This window comes from Salvelinus fontinalis, chromosome 31 (genome assembly GCF_029448725.1).
Source record: "Salvelinus fontinalis isolate EN_2023a chromosome 31, ASM2944872v1, whole genome shotgun sequence".
NCBI lineage: Eukaryota > Metazoa > Chordata > Actinopteri > Salmoniformes > Salmonidae > Salvelinus > Salvelinus fontinalis.
This window is the reverse complement of record NC_074695.1, coordinates 5408943-5425553: the sequence shown is the minus strand read 5'-3', so window position 1 is coordinate 5425553 and position 16611 is coordinate 5408943.

The following is a 16611-nucleotide window of genomic DNA, read 5'->3' as shown; positions in this document are numbered from 1 at the left end:
CTCAAAGCTCAACATACATATGTGGTGCATTGACACTGCAGTGCAGTCTCTTTTCCATCACATACACAGTTGAAGTCGGAAGTTTGCATACACTTAGGTTGGAGTCATTAAAACTCGTTTTTCACCACTCCACACATTTCTTGTTAACAAACTATAGTTTTGGCAAGTTGGTTAGGGCATCTACTTTGTGCATGACACAAGTCATTTTTCCATAAATTGTTTACAGACATATTATTTCACTTATTATTCACTGTATCACAATTCCAGTGGGTCAGAAGTTTACATACACTAAGTTGACTGTGCCTTTAAACAGCTTGGAAAATTCCAGAAAATGTTGTCATGACTTTAGAAGCTTCTGATAGGCTAATTGACATAATTTGAGTCAATTGGAGTTGTACCTGTGGATGTATTTCAAGACCTACCTTCAAACTCAGTGCCTCTTTGCTTGACATCATGGGAAAATCAAAAGAAATTACCTCAGAAAAAAAACTGTAGACCTCCACAAGTCTGGTCCAAACGTCTGAAGGTACCATGCTCATCTGTACAAACAATAGTACGCAAGTATAAACACCATGAACAACAGCAAAGGACCTTGTGAAGATTCTGGAGGAAGCAGGTACAGAAGTATCTTTATCCACAGTAAAACGAGTCCTATATCGACATAACCTGAAAGGCCACTCAGCAAGGAAGAAGCCACTGCTCCAAAACCGGCATAAAAAGCCAGACTATGGTTTGCAACTGCAATGGGGACAAATATCATACTTTTTTGGAGAAATGTCCTCTGGTCTGACGAAACAAAAATAGAACTGTTTGGCCATAATGACCATCGTTATGTTTGAAGGAAAAAGGGGGGTGCTTGCAAGCCGAAGAACACCATCCCAACCGTGAAGCACGGGGGTGGCAGCATCATGTTGTGGGGGTGCTTTGCTGCAGGAGGGACTGGTGCACTTCACAAAATAGATGGCATCATGAGCCAGGAAAATTATGTGGACATATTGAAGCAACATCTCAAGACATCAATCAGGAAGTTAAAGCTTGGTCGCAAATGGGTCTTCCAAATGGACAATGACCCCAAGCATACTTCCAAAGTTGTGGCAGAATGGCTTAAGGACAACAAAGTCAAGGTATTGAAGTGGCCATCACAAAGCCCTGAACACAATCTTATGGAAATTGTGTAGGCAGAACTGATAAAGCGTGTGCGAGCAAGGAGGCCTACAAACCTGACTCAGTTAAACCAGCTCTGTCAGGAGGAATGGGCCAAAATTCACCCAACTTATTGTGGGAAGCTTGTGGAAGGCTACCCAAAACGTTTGACCCAAGTTAAACAATTTGAAGGCAATGATACCAAATACTAATTGAGTGTATGTAAACTTCTGACCCACTGGGAATTTGATGAAAAAAAAAAAAAGCTGAAATAAATTATTCTCTCTCCTATTATTCTGACATTTCACATTCTTAAAATAAAGTGGTGATCCTAACTGACCTAAGACAGGGAATTTTTACTAGGATGAAATGTCAGGAATTGTGTAAAACTGAGTATAAATGTATTTGGCTAAGGTGTATGTAAACTTCAAATCAAATCAAATGTATTTATAAAGCCCTTCTTACATCAGCTGATATCTCAAAGTGCTGTACAGAAACCCAGCCTAAAACCCCAAACAGCAAGCAATGCAGGTGTAGAAGCACGGTGGCTAGGAAAAACTCCCTAGAAAGGCCAGAACCTAGGAAGAAACCTAGAGAGGAACCAGGCTATGAGGGGTGGCCAGTCCAGTGGCTTTGCCAGAAGAGTATATATATCAATTGTATATGTGTGTGCTAACATGCTAGCCCTATTGTGAATGTTCTTCTCTCTCTCTCTCCCTATATGCTTTATGCATGTTTGGTTTGCTCTATCTCTATCTCTCTCTCTCCTCCGCCCCCCCTTTATCTCTATCTCACGCTCCATCTCGCTGGGTGCCTCCTACATGTGCCCTCAGCCTACTCCTCTCTCTCCCTCGCTCTCTCTCCAACCTCTCTCTCTCTCTCTGCACCCTCCATCCCTCCACCCTCGCTCCTTCCCTCTCTCATGCAGCAGGTACATCTGATATAAATGGATGGAGGGATGAGGTGAAGTGAGAGACAGAGCGAGACAGAGAGAGACAGAGACAGAGACAGATAGAGGGAGAGACAGGGTGTTAGTAACACTTAACAATCTATCTCTTACATACATAATTACATGTACACATATCCATAGGAGTGAGGATGATGGTAATAATTTGTCTGTTTGTCTGTATACAGTCCATTGAAGAGCAGGGTCAAAAGATTACAGTATTTTTTCAATCACTTTGGCAGATATTTCAGATGTAAGTTGTATAGTTTTAAAACTGTAAGTACAAAAACTATAAAATCTCACAACTCTGGGCGTGATTTGCTCACTGTTCTTTTTTGTGCAACTGTGAGTGGCAGAGTCATTCCAGTTTATTCAATCTGTTGTGCAGTGGCGTGTATTCATGGGTGCCAAGGTAAGCAAGGCTTCCCCAAAAAATGGACCAAGATTTATTTAAAAAAAATGTAACAATAATTTATCTTTCGTCTCTCTGTGTTTCATACTTTTCCTTCAATTCACAAGAGGCTGAATGTATCTTACAGGAGAAAGCATCAGAGCGAGGGAAATAGCGCCCTTCTCTGTCTCTATGTGTAGGCCATCTATCTGACTCTGTCTGGTCAAAACGAGTATGACATTGTTGCCGCCCTTAGCATAGACAGCGAGCAAAAAATTAGTGTAGCTCTAAACTGAGCAAGCTCAGCTGTTGAATGGTCCTGGTGCACCAAAAAAAAAAAGTGTCAACGGAAGCCAGCTAGGATTTGGCTTCACTCCTATCAAATCCTATTGAGAGCATACATCACTGACAGAAAAACTCAAATTGTCGTTGTGTTGTTGTCCTCTGGTGGCTATCCCCGACAGGGAGGAAGGAGTAGGCTTGTCTCGGAGTCCCCATGCTTGCCTCAGAGCAGAGTGAAACGGTGCTAAAATAGTTATAGGCTTTTGCTTCTAACTTCAATATGCTTTTTAAATAAATAAGACCAACACTACTTTTAACAGCACATTACTCAACACTAGTGAGACTCATGTCGCCTACTGTAGGCCTACAGTATATCTAAAAATATGACCTGACTCTCTGCCAATAATTACATATAGAGGATTGGAGGATATTTCTTTAATTCAGTGATATTTATTCCCATTGAAATATGCTCTTTAAATAAATAAGATCTACACAATTTTTAACAGGATATCTACAAATATTTCTCTAATTACATTTAGAGGATTGGAGGACTCTATATTAATATCTAAGGGACATTTTACATTAGGATCTGTGAGAATATCTGAGAATATGTAAGGGGCTTTTGTATAATTCTAAATTAATTAATAATAATAATCGCTTTGTTTATAAGAGTAATGATATTTTGGAGATTTCGTTTTCATTTAACCTAGAGCTAAAAACAAGGCCATTCTTACTAATTTGTAAATAAAGCCAGTTTGTTATTTAGAATTATTTATTTCTGGAGAAACCTAACTTGATTATTTAGCAGACATCACTTGCTTATGTTCATGAAGATGATGAGCGATCGGCAAAGGCAATCTGTAATCTGCTGGCGTCACGGCACGAGCATCAACATCGCTCTAATTACAGTCAGAAGACAGTTGAAGAAACTTGTGTGGATTTATGGAAAGGCTCGGTAAGAAATGTTATATACAGTGGGGAGAACAAGTATTTGATACACTGCCGATTTTGCAGGTTTTCCTACTTACAAAGCATGTAGAGGTCTGTAATTCTTATCATAGGTACACTTCAACTGTGAGAGACGAAATCTAAAATAAAAATCCAGAAAATCAGATTGTATGATTTTTAAGTAATTCATTTGCATTTTATTGCATGACATAAGTATTTGATCACCTACCAACCAGTAAGAATTCCGGCTCTCACAGACCTGTTAGTTTTTCTTTAAGAAGCCCTCCTGTTCTCCACTCATTACCTGTATTAACTGCACCTGTTGGAACTCGTTACCTGTATAAAAGACACCTGTCCAGACCTCTACATGCTTTGTAAGTAGGAAAACCTGAAAAATCGGCAGTGTGTCAAATACTTGTTCTGCCCACTGTATATATATATATTATTTTATTATTTTATTATTAGAACATTAACCATGTGTGTTCTCTTGTTGTGTAATGTTCTGTAGTTTGGACCCAATGATTCGTCTGACAGACTTTGCGTCCTGCAGGCCCAGTCGTGGATCAAAGCTAGCGAAACATTCAATAACGTCCTCTTCACAGACCAATCAACCCCTTAAGGAATTTTGCTCAAAATTGCTACAGAAAAAAAAGGAAGAAGATCAATAAGTTTAACGAAAGCGTAAAGATGTTGATGAAGATTTGATCTGTGTACGCTAAATAATTGGTATCTACCTTTCCAATTACTTTTAGAGTTTGGGATTTACAAATGTGCGCTTTATTTTTAGTTAGATTGTTTTATGTAGGATGCTACATTTTTGACCAGTTGTAATTGAAAGTAGGCCGCATTTAAAAAAAAATCCCACTCCTATTATGCTGTTAAGCCTCATAGCCTACCTCAGCCAGTTGAGGTATTTTAAACAGGTTTAGGCTCCAAATAAATAGACTCCAATGAAGCCCTCTTTTTTGTTTGTAAAGTCAAATTTAAATGAAGATTATTGTTGAAATGAATTGCTCGAACTGGTGTAGGTTTTCTCCAAGTGTACACATATTTGGGTGAGTGGGTTGATGGACAGCTGAGATTCACTGTGCATGTAGAGAACTTGATAAGGAAGATCAAGCTGAGAATAGGTTTTTATTACCGGTATAAGGCTTGTTTTTCTTTTGAGGCCAGGAAGGAGCTGGTACGATGTACATTACTGTCGGTTTTAGATTGTAGTGATGCTATATATATGCAGGCCTCAGCCACTACCCTGAGAGCACTTGATTCAGTCTATCATGCAGCCCTCAGGTTCATTACAAATCAGAAACGTCTAACACATCATTGTGATCTCTACAGCGCTGTTGGCTGGTCGTCATTGACCTTGAGTCGGCTTAAACACTGGTATACACTGATTTATAAGGCCATATCGGGTAAAATGCCATTTTATTATTATGTTATTTTTTAGTCAGGTCTGTAAATAAATGTACATTTAGATTACGGTCCCATCCTCATTTGCTTCTAACAGTACCAAGAATAAGAACAGGTCATGGTAGAAATAGTTTTAGTTACTCAGCACCGTGGTCCTGGAATTCTCTCCTGAACATTTTAAAATGTGATGATCTAGTTTCGTTTGTGGAGTTTAAACACTTGATCGATGTATATATCATAGAAGAGTGTAATTGTTTTTAGGCCAGCTGTTTTTAGTCAAGACGTTTGTGTTTTTAATGTAATATGTAATTGTTGTACTGTACGTGTAACGATCTTCGTTGGGAGAAAGAGAGGAGGACCAATGCACATCGTGGTACGTGTTCATTTTCTTTAATAACGAACGAACGCAGAAACAAAACAATAAACAAAGAAATACAAACCGAAATAGTTCCGTGTGGGACAAACACTGACACGGAAAATAACCACCCACGAAACCCAGGTGGAAAAAAGGCTACCTAAGTATGATTCTCAATCAGAGACAACTAACGACACCTGCCTCTGATTGAGAATCATACCAGGCCAAACGAAAAAAAGAACATAGAAAAACGAACATAGATAACCCACACAACTCACGCCCTGACCACGCTAAAACAAAGAAATAACAAAAGAACTAGGCTCAGAACGTGACAGTACGTGTGTTTATAGTTTTGTTTAACGTTGTGTTAGTGTATATAAGTTGTTTTGTCTGAAACGTTGTTCTCCCTGCTGCTATTGGACCAGGTCTCTCTTGGAAAAGAGATGTTATCTCAATGAGAAAAACCTGTATAAATAAAGAGAAAATACATTTACATTTAAGTCATTTAGCAGACGCTCTTATCCAGAGCGACTTACAAGTACATACATTCATACTTTTTTTGTACTGGCCCCCCGTGGGAATCGAACCCACAACCCTGGCGTTGCAAGCGCCATGCTCTACCAACTGAGCTACACGGGGCTAAAATAAAACATGTAAATCAAAAACATGGTGTGCAACACTTGCATAACAAGTTAGCTATATTTTCAGCACCAGCCACTATTGACCTCCTATTGATCGCGCTTCAGTTGCCGCTAGTCGTTTTTCAAATTGAACCTTTATTCAAAATAAAAAAATCGTAATAGTAAACATTCGTGAAGATACAAGTGTCCTACATTGTTTTGAAAGCTTAATTTATTGTTAATCCAACCCCGTTGTCAGATTTCAAAAAGGCTTTACGGCGAAAGCATACCATGCGATTATCTGAGGACAGCACAAAAAAGCATTAAAAACATTTTCCAAACCAGCAGAGGCGTCACAAAAGTCAGTTTAGTTGGCGCCTTTATTTAACTAGGCAAGTCAGATAAGAATAAATTCTTATTTACAATGACGGCCTCCCCCGGCCAAACCCGGACGACGCTGGGCCAACTGTGTGCCGCCCTATGGCACTCCCAATCACGGTCGGATGTGATACATCAATGATGTCGCTCTTGCTGCTGGTGATTCTCTGATCCACCTCTACGCAGACGACACCATTCTGTATACTTCTGGCCCCTCTTTGGACACTGTGTTAACAACCCTCCAGACGAGCTTCAATGCCATACAACTCTCCTTCCGTGGCCTCCAACTTCTCTTAAATGCAAGTTAAACTAAATGCATGCTTTTCAACCGTTCGCTGCCCGCATCCACCCGCCCGACTAGCATCACTACTCTGGACGGTTCTGACTTAGAATATGTGGACAACTACAAATACCTAGGTGTCTATCTAGACTGTAAACTCTCCTTCCAGACTCACATCAAGCATCTCCAATTCAAAATGAAATCTAGCATTGGCTTCCTATTTCGCAACAAAGCCTCATTCACTCATGCTGCCAAACATACCCTCGTAAAACTGACTATCCTACCGATCCTCGACTTCAGCGATGTAATTTATAAAATAGCCTTCAACACTCTACTCAGCAAACTGGATGTAGTCTATCACAGTGCCATCCGTTTTGTCACCAAAGCCCCATATTCTACCCACCACTGTGACCTGTATGCTCTCATTGGCTGGCCCTCGCTTCGTATTCGTCGCCAAACCCACTGGCTCCAGATCATCTATAAGTCTTTGCTAGGTATAGCTCCGCCTTATCTCAACTCACTGGTCACCATAACAACACCCACCCGTAGCACGCACTCCAGCAGGTATATCTCACTGGTCATATCTTTCGGCCGCCTTTCCTTCCAGTTCTCTGCTGCCAATGACTGGAACGAACTGCAAAAATCACTGAAGTTGGAGACTCCCTCACTAACTTTAAGCATTAGCTATCAGAGCAGCTTACCGATTATTGCACCTGTACATAGCCCATCTGTAAATAGTCCACCCAACTACCTCATCCCCATATTTATTTATTTTTGCTCCTTTGCACCCCAGTATCTCTACTTGCACATTCATCTTCTGCACATCTATCACTCCAGTGTTTAATTGCTAAATTGTAAATATTTCACCACTATGGCCTATTTCTTGCCTTACCTCCCTAATCTTACCTCATTGGCACACACTGTATATAGACTTTTCTATTTGGTTATTAACTGTACGCTCGTTTATTCCATGTGTAACTCTGTGTTGTTTGTGTTGCACTGCTTTGCTTTATCTTGGCCAGGTCGCAGTTGTAAATGAGAACTTGTTCTCAACTAGCCTACCTGGTTAAATAAAGGGGAAATTTAAAATAAAAATGCAGCCTGACTTCGAACCAGGGACTGTAGTAAAGCCTCTTGCACTGAGATGCAGTGCCTTAGACTGCTGCCACTCGGAAGACATGAATAATAAATATATATATGTATTTATATGTATTTTTTTCTTCAGAACATTAACCGTGTGTAGGTAGATGTGGAAAGATGGAAAGACACAAATGATTTGTTGCAAGTTGGGGAGGGGGGGGGGATTTCACACCTAGCTCAAGTTGGGGGGGGGGTCACACCTAGCTCAAGTTGGGGGGGGGGATTTCACACCTAGCTCAAGTTGGGGGGGTCACACCTAGTTTAAGTTGGGGGGGGGGGGGGGTTCACACCTAGCTCAAGTTGGGGGGGGTCACACCTAGCTCAAGTTGGGGGGGGTCACACCTAGCTCAAGTTGGGAGGGGGGTCACACCTAGCTCAAGTTGGGGGGGGGGGGTGTCACACCTAGCTCAAGTTGGGGGGTTCACACCTAGCTCAAGTTGGGGGGGGGGGGGGTTCACACCTAGCTCAAGTTGGGGGGGTCACACCTAGCTCAAGTTGGGGGGGGGTTCACACCTAGCTCAAGTTGGGGGGGTCACACCTAGCTCAAGTTGGGGGGGGGTTCACACCTAGCTCAAGTTGGGGAGGGGGGGGGGTCACACCTAGCTCAAGTTGGGGGGGGATGTTCACACCTAGCTCAAGTTGGGGGGGGGGAGGATGTTCACACCTAGCTCAAGTTGGGGGGGATTTCCACCTAGCTCAAGTTGGGGGGTTCACACCTAGCTCAAGTTGGGGGGGGGGGCGGGGGGGTTCACACCTAGCTCAAGTTGGGGGGGGAGGGGGTTCACACCTAGCTCAAGTTGGGGGGGGTGGGGGGGTTCACACCAAGCTCTAGTTGGGGGGGTCACACCTAGCTCAAGTTGGGGGGGTCACACCTAGCTCAAGTTGGGGGGGGGGTTCACACCTAGCTCAAGTTGGGGGGGGTCACACCTAGCTTGTTGGGGGGGTCACACCTAGCTCAAGTTGGGGGGGGGGGGGGGGGTTCACACCTAGCTCAAGTTGGGGAGGGGGGGGGGGGGTCACACCTAGCTCAAGTTGGGGGGGGGGGTCACACCTAGCTCAAGTTGGGGGGGTCACACCTAGCTCAAGTTGGGGGGGGTCACACCTAGCTCAAGTTGGGGGGGGGGTCACACCTAGCTCAAGTTGGGGGGGTTCACACCTAGCTCAAGTTGGGGGGGGGGTCACACCTAGCTCAAGTTGGGGGGGGTCACACCTAGCTCAAGTTGGGGGGGGGGGGTCACACCTAGCTCAAGTTGGGGGGGTTCACACCTAGCTCAAGTTGGGGGGGTTCACACCTAGCTCAAGTTGGGGGGGTCACACCTAGCTCAAGTTGGGGGGGGGGGATGTTCACACCTAGTTCAAGTTTGGGGGGGGGGGGGGGGTTTACACCTAGCTCAAGTTGGGGGGGGTTCACACCTAGCTCAAGTTGGGGGGGTTCACACCTAGCTCAAGTTGGGGGGGGGTCACACCTAGCTCAAGTTGGGGGTGTTTCTCACCTAGCTCAAGTTGGGGGGGGGGTTCACACCTAGCTCAAGTTGTGGGGGGGTGGTCACACCTAGCTCAAGTTGGGGGGGGTGGTCACACCTAGCTCAAGTTGGGGGGGGTTCACTACTAGCTCAAGTTGGGGGAGGGGTCACACCTAGCTATTGTTCAGCTAATAGCCCATCCTGCTTGTGAAAAACTAATAATAATTATTTTTCCTCTTTCCACGTTAAAGATTCCATTTGATAAAGTGTTTTTAGCCACAATCGGCCCCAACCCCAATTAATACATTTGGGCCACAGTCGATAGCGTGTTGGACTTCGGGGCTAGAATGTTGAGGGTTCGAAACCTGCTCCTCTGCTCGTTTCATTACATTATTATGCCGTTCTCAGAACAAATAGCCTGGATTGTTACTCCTCGTTCCTCACTCTCTTCCCATGTAGCATTTTCTCTGCCTGAGTGGCTCGCTTGTGGGCGTGCTGGCAGGATGCACAGTTTTTTACTCTGTATATATGAACTACAAATCAGCCTTTACTTAAATCACGTTTCTAGTCTATTGCATAGTTACAATGTGTAATCATTGATGTGCCGGGAGCAGGAGTGGTAAACACTGTTGAAGTGTATAATTGTAATACATCATTCAACGAATGGAGTTTGATACAACTGGTATTGGATATGACCGAGAAAAAAAACTTGCTAAATAGAGATTTTTGTAAATTAACTTTATGACAAAAAAATATGCACAATCGTTTGTCTCTACAATTAACTAACTTATTCCTCTCAATTTATTATTTTTTTTGCTTGACTCGTTATGACGTTATAATTACTTAAATTTGCTTCCGCCATAATGTTTTGTCAGCCATCTTTGCTGAATAAAGTCACCAGGGACGGCTGGTTCGCGTCAAATTGGTCATATAAAAACCTTGGGACCCAAATGCACATTGAGTGCTCTAACTCCCCCTTGTGGTGGTCTGGAGCAATGAAGCCGTGACGCTGGGTACCTCTAACTCCCCCTGGTGGTGGTCTGGAGCAATGACGCAGTGATGCTGGGTACCTCTAACTCCCCCTGGTGGTGGTCTGGAGTAATGAAGCCGTGACGCTGGGTACCTCTAACTCCCCCTTGTGGTGGTCTGGAACAATGAAGCCGTGACGCTGGGTACCTCTAACTCCCCCTTGTGGTGGTCTGGAACAATGAAGCCGTGACGCTGGGTACCTCTAACTCCCCCTGGTGGTGGTCTGGAGCAATGAAGCCGTGATGCCGGGTACCTCTAACTCCCCCTGGTGGTGGTCTGGAGTAATGAAGCCGTGACGCTGGGTACCTCTAACTCCCCCTGGTGGTGGTCTGGAGTAATGAAGCCGTGACGCTGGGTACCTCTAACTCCCCCTGGTGGTGGCCTGGAGCAATGAAGCCGTGACGCTGGGTACCTCTAACTCCCCCTGGTGGTGGTCTGGAGCAATGAAGCCGTGACGCTGGGTACCTCTAACTCCCCCTTGTGGTGGCCTGGAACAATGAAGCCGTAATGCTGGGTACCTCTAACTCCCCCTGGTGGTGGTCTGGAACAATGAAGCCGTGACGCTGGGTACCTCTAACTCCCCCTGGTGGTGGTCTGGAACAATGAAGCCGTGACGCTGGGTACCTCTAACAACCCCTGGTGGTGGCCTGGAGCAATGAAGCCGTGACGCTGGGTCCCTCTAACTCCCCCTGGTGGTGGTCTGGAGTAATGAAGCCGTGACGCTGGGTACCTCTAACTCCCCCTGGTGGTGGTCTGGAGTAATGAAGCCGTGACGCTGGGTACCTCTAACTCCCCCTGGTGGTGGTCTGGAGTAATGAAGCCGTGACGCTGGGTACCTCTAACTCCCCCTGGTGGTGGTCTGGAGCAATGAAGCCGTGATGCTGGGTACCTCTAACTCCCCCTTGTGGTGGCCTGGTGCAATGACGCAGTGACGCTGGGTACCTCTAAGTCACGCGGTGTAAGCTCGCAACTGAAAGGTGGAACCACTGTAGCTAAAATTTTCCCTATCCTAAATTAGCAATGGATGGAGATAGGGATTTGGACTTGTGGTTTTACTTCATTCTCCGTACTGGCCAATGATTATAAAGGCGATCCTGATCCAACATTTAATTCATACATTGTTGTGCCCCTGACCTGAGAGGATGGAAGTTCAGTATGTAGCTAGATGTAGTAACGACAGAGTGACAGAGTGATAGATCGTGTACTGTATGACAGAGTGATAGATCGTGTACTGTATGACAGAGTGATAGATCGTGTACTGTATGACAGAGTGATAGATCGTGTACTGTATGACAGAGTGATAGATCGTGTACTGTATGACAGAGTGATAGATCGTGTACTGTGTGACAGAGTGATAGATCGTGTACTGTATGACAGAGTGATAGACCGTGTACTGTGTGACAGAGTGATAGATCGTGTACTGTATGACAGAGTGATAGATCGTGTACTGTATGACAGAGTGATAGATCGTGTACTGTATGACAGAGTGATAGATCGTGTACTGTATGACAGAGTGATAGATCGTGTACTGTATGACAGAGTGATAGATCGTGTACTGTATGACAGAGTGATAGATCGTGTACTGTATGACAGAGTGATAGATCGTGTACTGTCCGTGTACTGTATGACAGAGTGATAGATCGTGTACTGTATGACAGAGTGATAGATCGTGTACTGTATGACAGAGTGATAGACCGTGTACTGTATGACAGAGTGATAGATCGTGTACTGTATGACAGAGTGATAGATCGTGTACTGTATGACAGAGTGATAGATCGTGTACTGTATGACAGAGTGATAGATCGTGTACTGTATGACAGAGTGATAGATCGTGTACTGTATGACAGAGTGATAGATCGTGTACTGTATGACAGAGTGATAGATCGTGTACTGTATGACAGAGTGATAGATCGTGTACTGTATGACAGAGTGATAGACTGTTTCATCAACATGAAAGAGAGGAGGATGGCTCTCCGCACAAGTAGGGTGAGTCAACTTGTTTTTCTACTTTCACGAACCCACACACACACACACACACACACACACACACACACACACACACACACACACACACACACACACACACACACACACACACACACACACACACACACACACACACACACACACACACACACAGAATTCAGATCCATGGACAGCAACATCATATTTAGTTTACATTGATTGGACTAAATTGTTTTTGGTATCTTTAAGTTGTCACTGTATTAGACTTAGCAGACGTGATTTGATGATCAAATCAAATCAAATGTTTTTTGTCACATGCGCCGAATACAACAGGTATAGGTAGACCTTACAACCGAAATGTTTACTTACAAGCCCATAACCAACGGTGCTTTAAGAACTTAAGTACTGCAGTGCATCTCCTCCTCATGGACTGATTGAGGTTGAGATTGTCTGCAATGACAACAAGCTCAGTCCGATGATGCTGTGACACACCGCCCCAGACCATGACGGACCCTCCACCTGCAAATCGATCCCGCTCCAGAGTACAGGCCTCGGTGTAACGCTCATTCCTTCGATGATAAACGCAAATCCAACCATCACCCCTGGTGAGACAAAACCGTGACTCGTCAGTGAAGAGCACTTTTTGCCAGTCCTGTCTGGTCCAGCGACGGTGGGTTTGTGCCCATAGGCGACGTTGTTGCCGGTGATGTCTGGTGAGGACCTGCCTTACAACAGGCCTACAAGCCATCAGTCCAGCCTCTCTCAGCCTATTGCAGACATTCTGAGCAGTGATGGAAGGATTGTATGTTCCTGGTGTAACCTCGGCAGTTGTTGTTGCCATCCTGTACCTGTCCCGCAGGTGTGATGTTCGGATGTACCGATCCTGTGCAGGTGTTGTTACACGTGGTCTACCACTGCGAGGACGATCAGCTGTCCGTCCTGTCTCCCTGTAGCGCTGTCTTAGGCGTCTCACAGTACGGACATTGCAATTTTATTGCCCTGGCCACATCTGCAGTCCTCATGCCTCCTTACAGCATGCCTAAAGCACGTTCACACAGATGAGCAGGGACCCTGGGCATCTTTCTTTTGGTGAATTTCAAAGTCAGCCGAAAGGCCTCTTTAGTGTCCTAAGTTTTCATAACTGTGACCTTAATTGTCTACCGCCTGTAAGCTGCACACTACTGTTTTACCATGTAGCGGTGTAGCTAACTACTGGAACTACACACTACTGTTTTACCATGTAGCGGTGTAGCTAACTACTGGAACTACACAGTACTGTTTTACCATGTAGCGGTGTAGCTAACTACTGGAACTACACACTACTGTTTTACCATGCAGCGGTGTAGCTAACTACTGGAACTACACACTACTGTTTTACCATGTACCGGTGTAGCTAACTCCTGGAACTAAACACTACTGTTTTACCATGTAGCGGTGTAGCTAACTACTGGAACTACACACTACTGTGTTACCATGTAGCGGTTGAGCTAACTACTGGAACTACACACTACTGTTTTACCATGTAGCGGTGTAGCTAACTACTGGAACTACACACTACTGTTTTACCATGTAGCGGTGTAGCTAACTACTGGATCTACACACTACTGTTTTACCGTGTAGCGGTGTAGCTAACTACTGGAACTACACACTACTCTATTTGCAAAAGGAAAAGACAATTTTGGTGAAATAGGCAATAGTTCAGACCTGCCTAATTCTCACCTGAAACATTGTTTATGTGATTAATTGGCAAGCTTACTCACGCTCTGGTGCTTGAAATCAATGGGCAACTAACCACCAGCCTTGGCAATCATCATTACGCACACTTGCTCCCCATCATTACGCACACCTGCTCCCCATCATTACGCACACCTGCTCCCCATCATTACGCACATCTTCTCCCCGTCATTACACACACCTGCTCCCCATCATTACGCACACCTGCTCCCCATCATTATGCACACCTGCTCCCCATCATTACGCACACCTGCTCCTCATCATTATGCACACCTGCTCCCCATCATTACGCACACCTGCTCCCCATCATTATGCACACCTGCTCCCCATCATTACGCACACCTACTCCTCATCATTATGCACACCTGCTCCCCATCATTACATACACCTGCTCCCCATCATTATGCACACCTGCTCCCCATCATTACGCACACCTGCTCCGCATCATTATGCACACCTGCTCCCCATCATTACGCACACCTGCTCCTCATCATTATGCACACCTGCTCCCCATCATTGCACACACCTGCTCCCCATCATTACGCACATCTGCTCCCCATCGTTACGCACACCTGCTCCCCATCATTACGCACACTTGCTCCCCATCATTACGCACACCTACTCCCCATCATTACCCACACCTTCTCCCCATCGTTACGCACACCTGCTCCCCATCATTACGCACACCTACTCCCCATTGTTACCCACACCTTCTCCCCATCGTTACGCACACCTGCTCCCCATCATTACGCACACCTGCTCCCCATCATTACGCACACCTGCTCCCCATCATTACGCACACCTGCTCCCCATCATTACGCACACCTGCTCCCCATCATTACGCACACCTGCTCCCCATCATTACGCACACCTGCTCCCCATCATTACGCACATCTGCTCCCCGTCATTACGCACACCTGCTCCCCATCATTACGCACACCTGCTCCCCATCATTATGCACACCTGCTCCCCATCATTACGCACACCTGCTCCTCATCATTATGCACACCTGCCTCCCATCATTACACAAACATGCTCCCCATCATTACGCACACCTACTCCTCATCATTATGCACACCTGCTCCCCATCATTACACACACCTGCTCCCCATCATTATGCACACCTGCTCCCCATCATTACGCACACCTGCTCCTCATCATTACGCACACCTGCTCCCCATCATTACGCACACCTGCTCCTCATCATTATGCACACCTGCTCCCCATCATTACACACACCTGCTCCCCATCATTACGCACATCTGCTCCCCATCGTTACGCACACCTGCTCCCCATCATTACACACACCTGCTCCCCATCATTACGCACATCTGCTCCCCATCATTACGCACACCTGCTCCCCATCATTATGCACACTTGCTCCCCATCATTACGCACACCTACTCCCCATAATTACCCACACCTTCTCCCCATCGTTACGCACACCTGCTCCCCATCATTACGCACACCTACTCCCCATCATTACCCACACCTTCTCCCCATCGTTACGCACACCTGCTCCCCATCATTACGCACACCTGCTCCCCATCATTACGCACACCTGCTCCCCATCATTACGCACACCTGCTCCCCATCATTACCCACACCTTCTCCCCATCATTACACACACCTGATCCCCATCATTACGCACACCTGCTCCCGATCATTACGCACACTTGCTCCCCATCATTACGCACAACTGCTCCCCAACATTACACACAGCTGCGCCCCATCATTATGCACACCTGCTCCCCATCATTACGCACACCTGCTCCCCATCATTACACACACCTGCTCCCCATCATTATGCACACCTGCTCCCCATCATTACGCACACCTGCTCCCCATCATTGTGCACACCTGCTCCCCATCATTACGCACAGCCTAGACCTCATTATCACCTTGATAACTCTCCCTCAGTAGCCTCATTCATCAGGCAGTATTGGTTTTGGTCACGTTCAGTACGCTTCTACTCTTTTTGTTTATCTAACTTACTTATCATTAAACTTACCTTCTGCACCTGCTTCCTGACTCCCAGAGTATATGTTACATTAATAGGATAAATTACACATTTGTAGGTACTGAGTAAAGGGTCTGAATACTTATGTAAATGTCATATTTCCGTTTCTTTTATTTTTAATTCATTTGCAAAAATGTTTAAAAAAAACTGTTTTTGTTTTGTCAATATGGGGTATTGTGTGTAGACTGATGAGAAGAAAAAAAAACAATTTAATCAATTTTAGAATAAGGCTATAACGTAACAAAATGTGTAAAAAGTCAAGGGGTCTGAATACTTTCCGAATGCACTGTGTACGCACACACACACATAATACAATTGTTTGTGTGTGTGTGTGTGTCTATGTGTGTGTGTGTGTGTGTGTGTGTGTGTGTGTGTGTGTGTGTGTGTGTGTGTGTGTGTGTGTGTCTATGTGTGTGTGTGTGTGTCTATGTGTGTGTGTGTGTGTGTCTATGTGTGTGTGTGTGTGTGTGTGTGTGTGTGTGTGTGTGTGTGTGTGTGTGTGTGTGT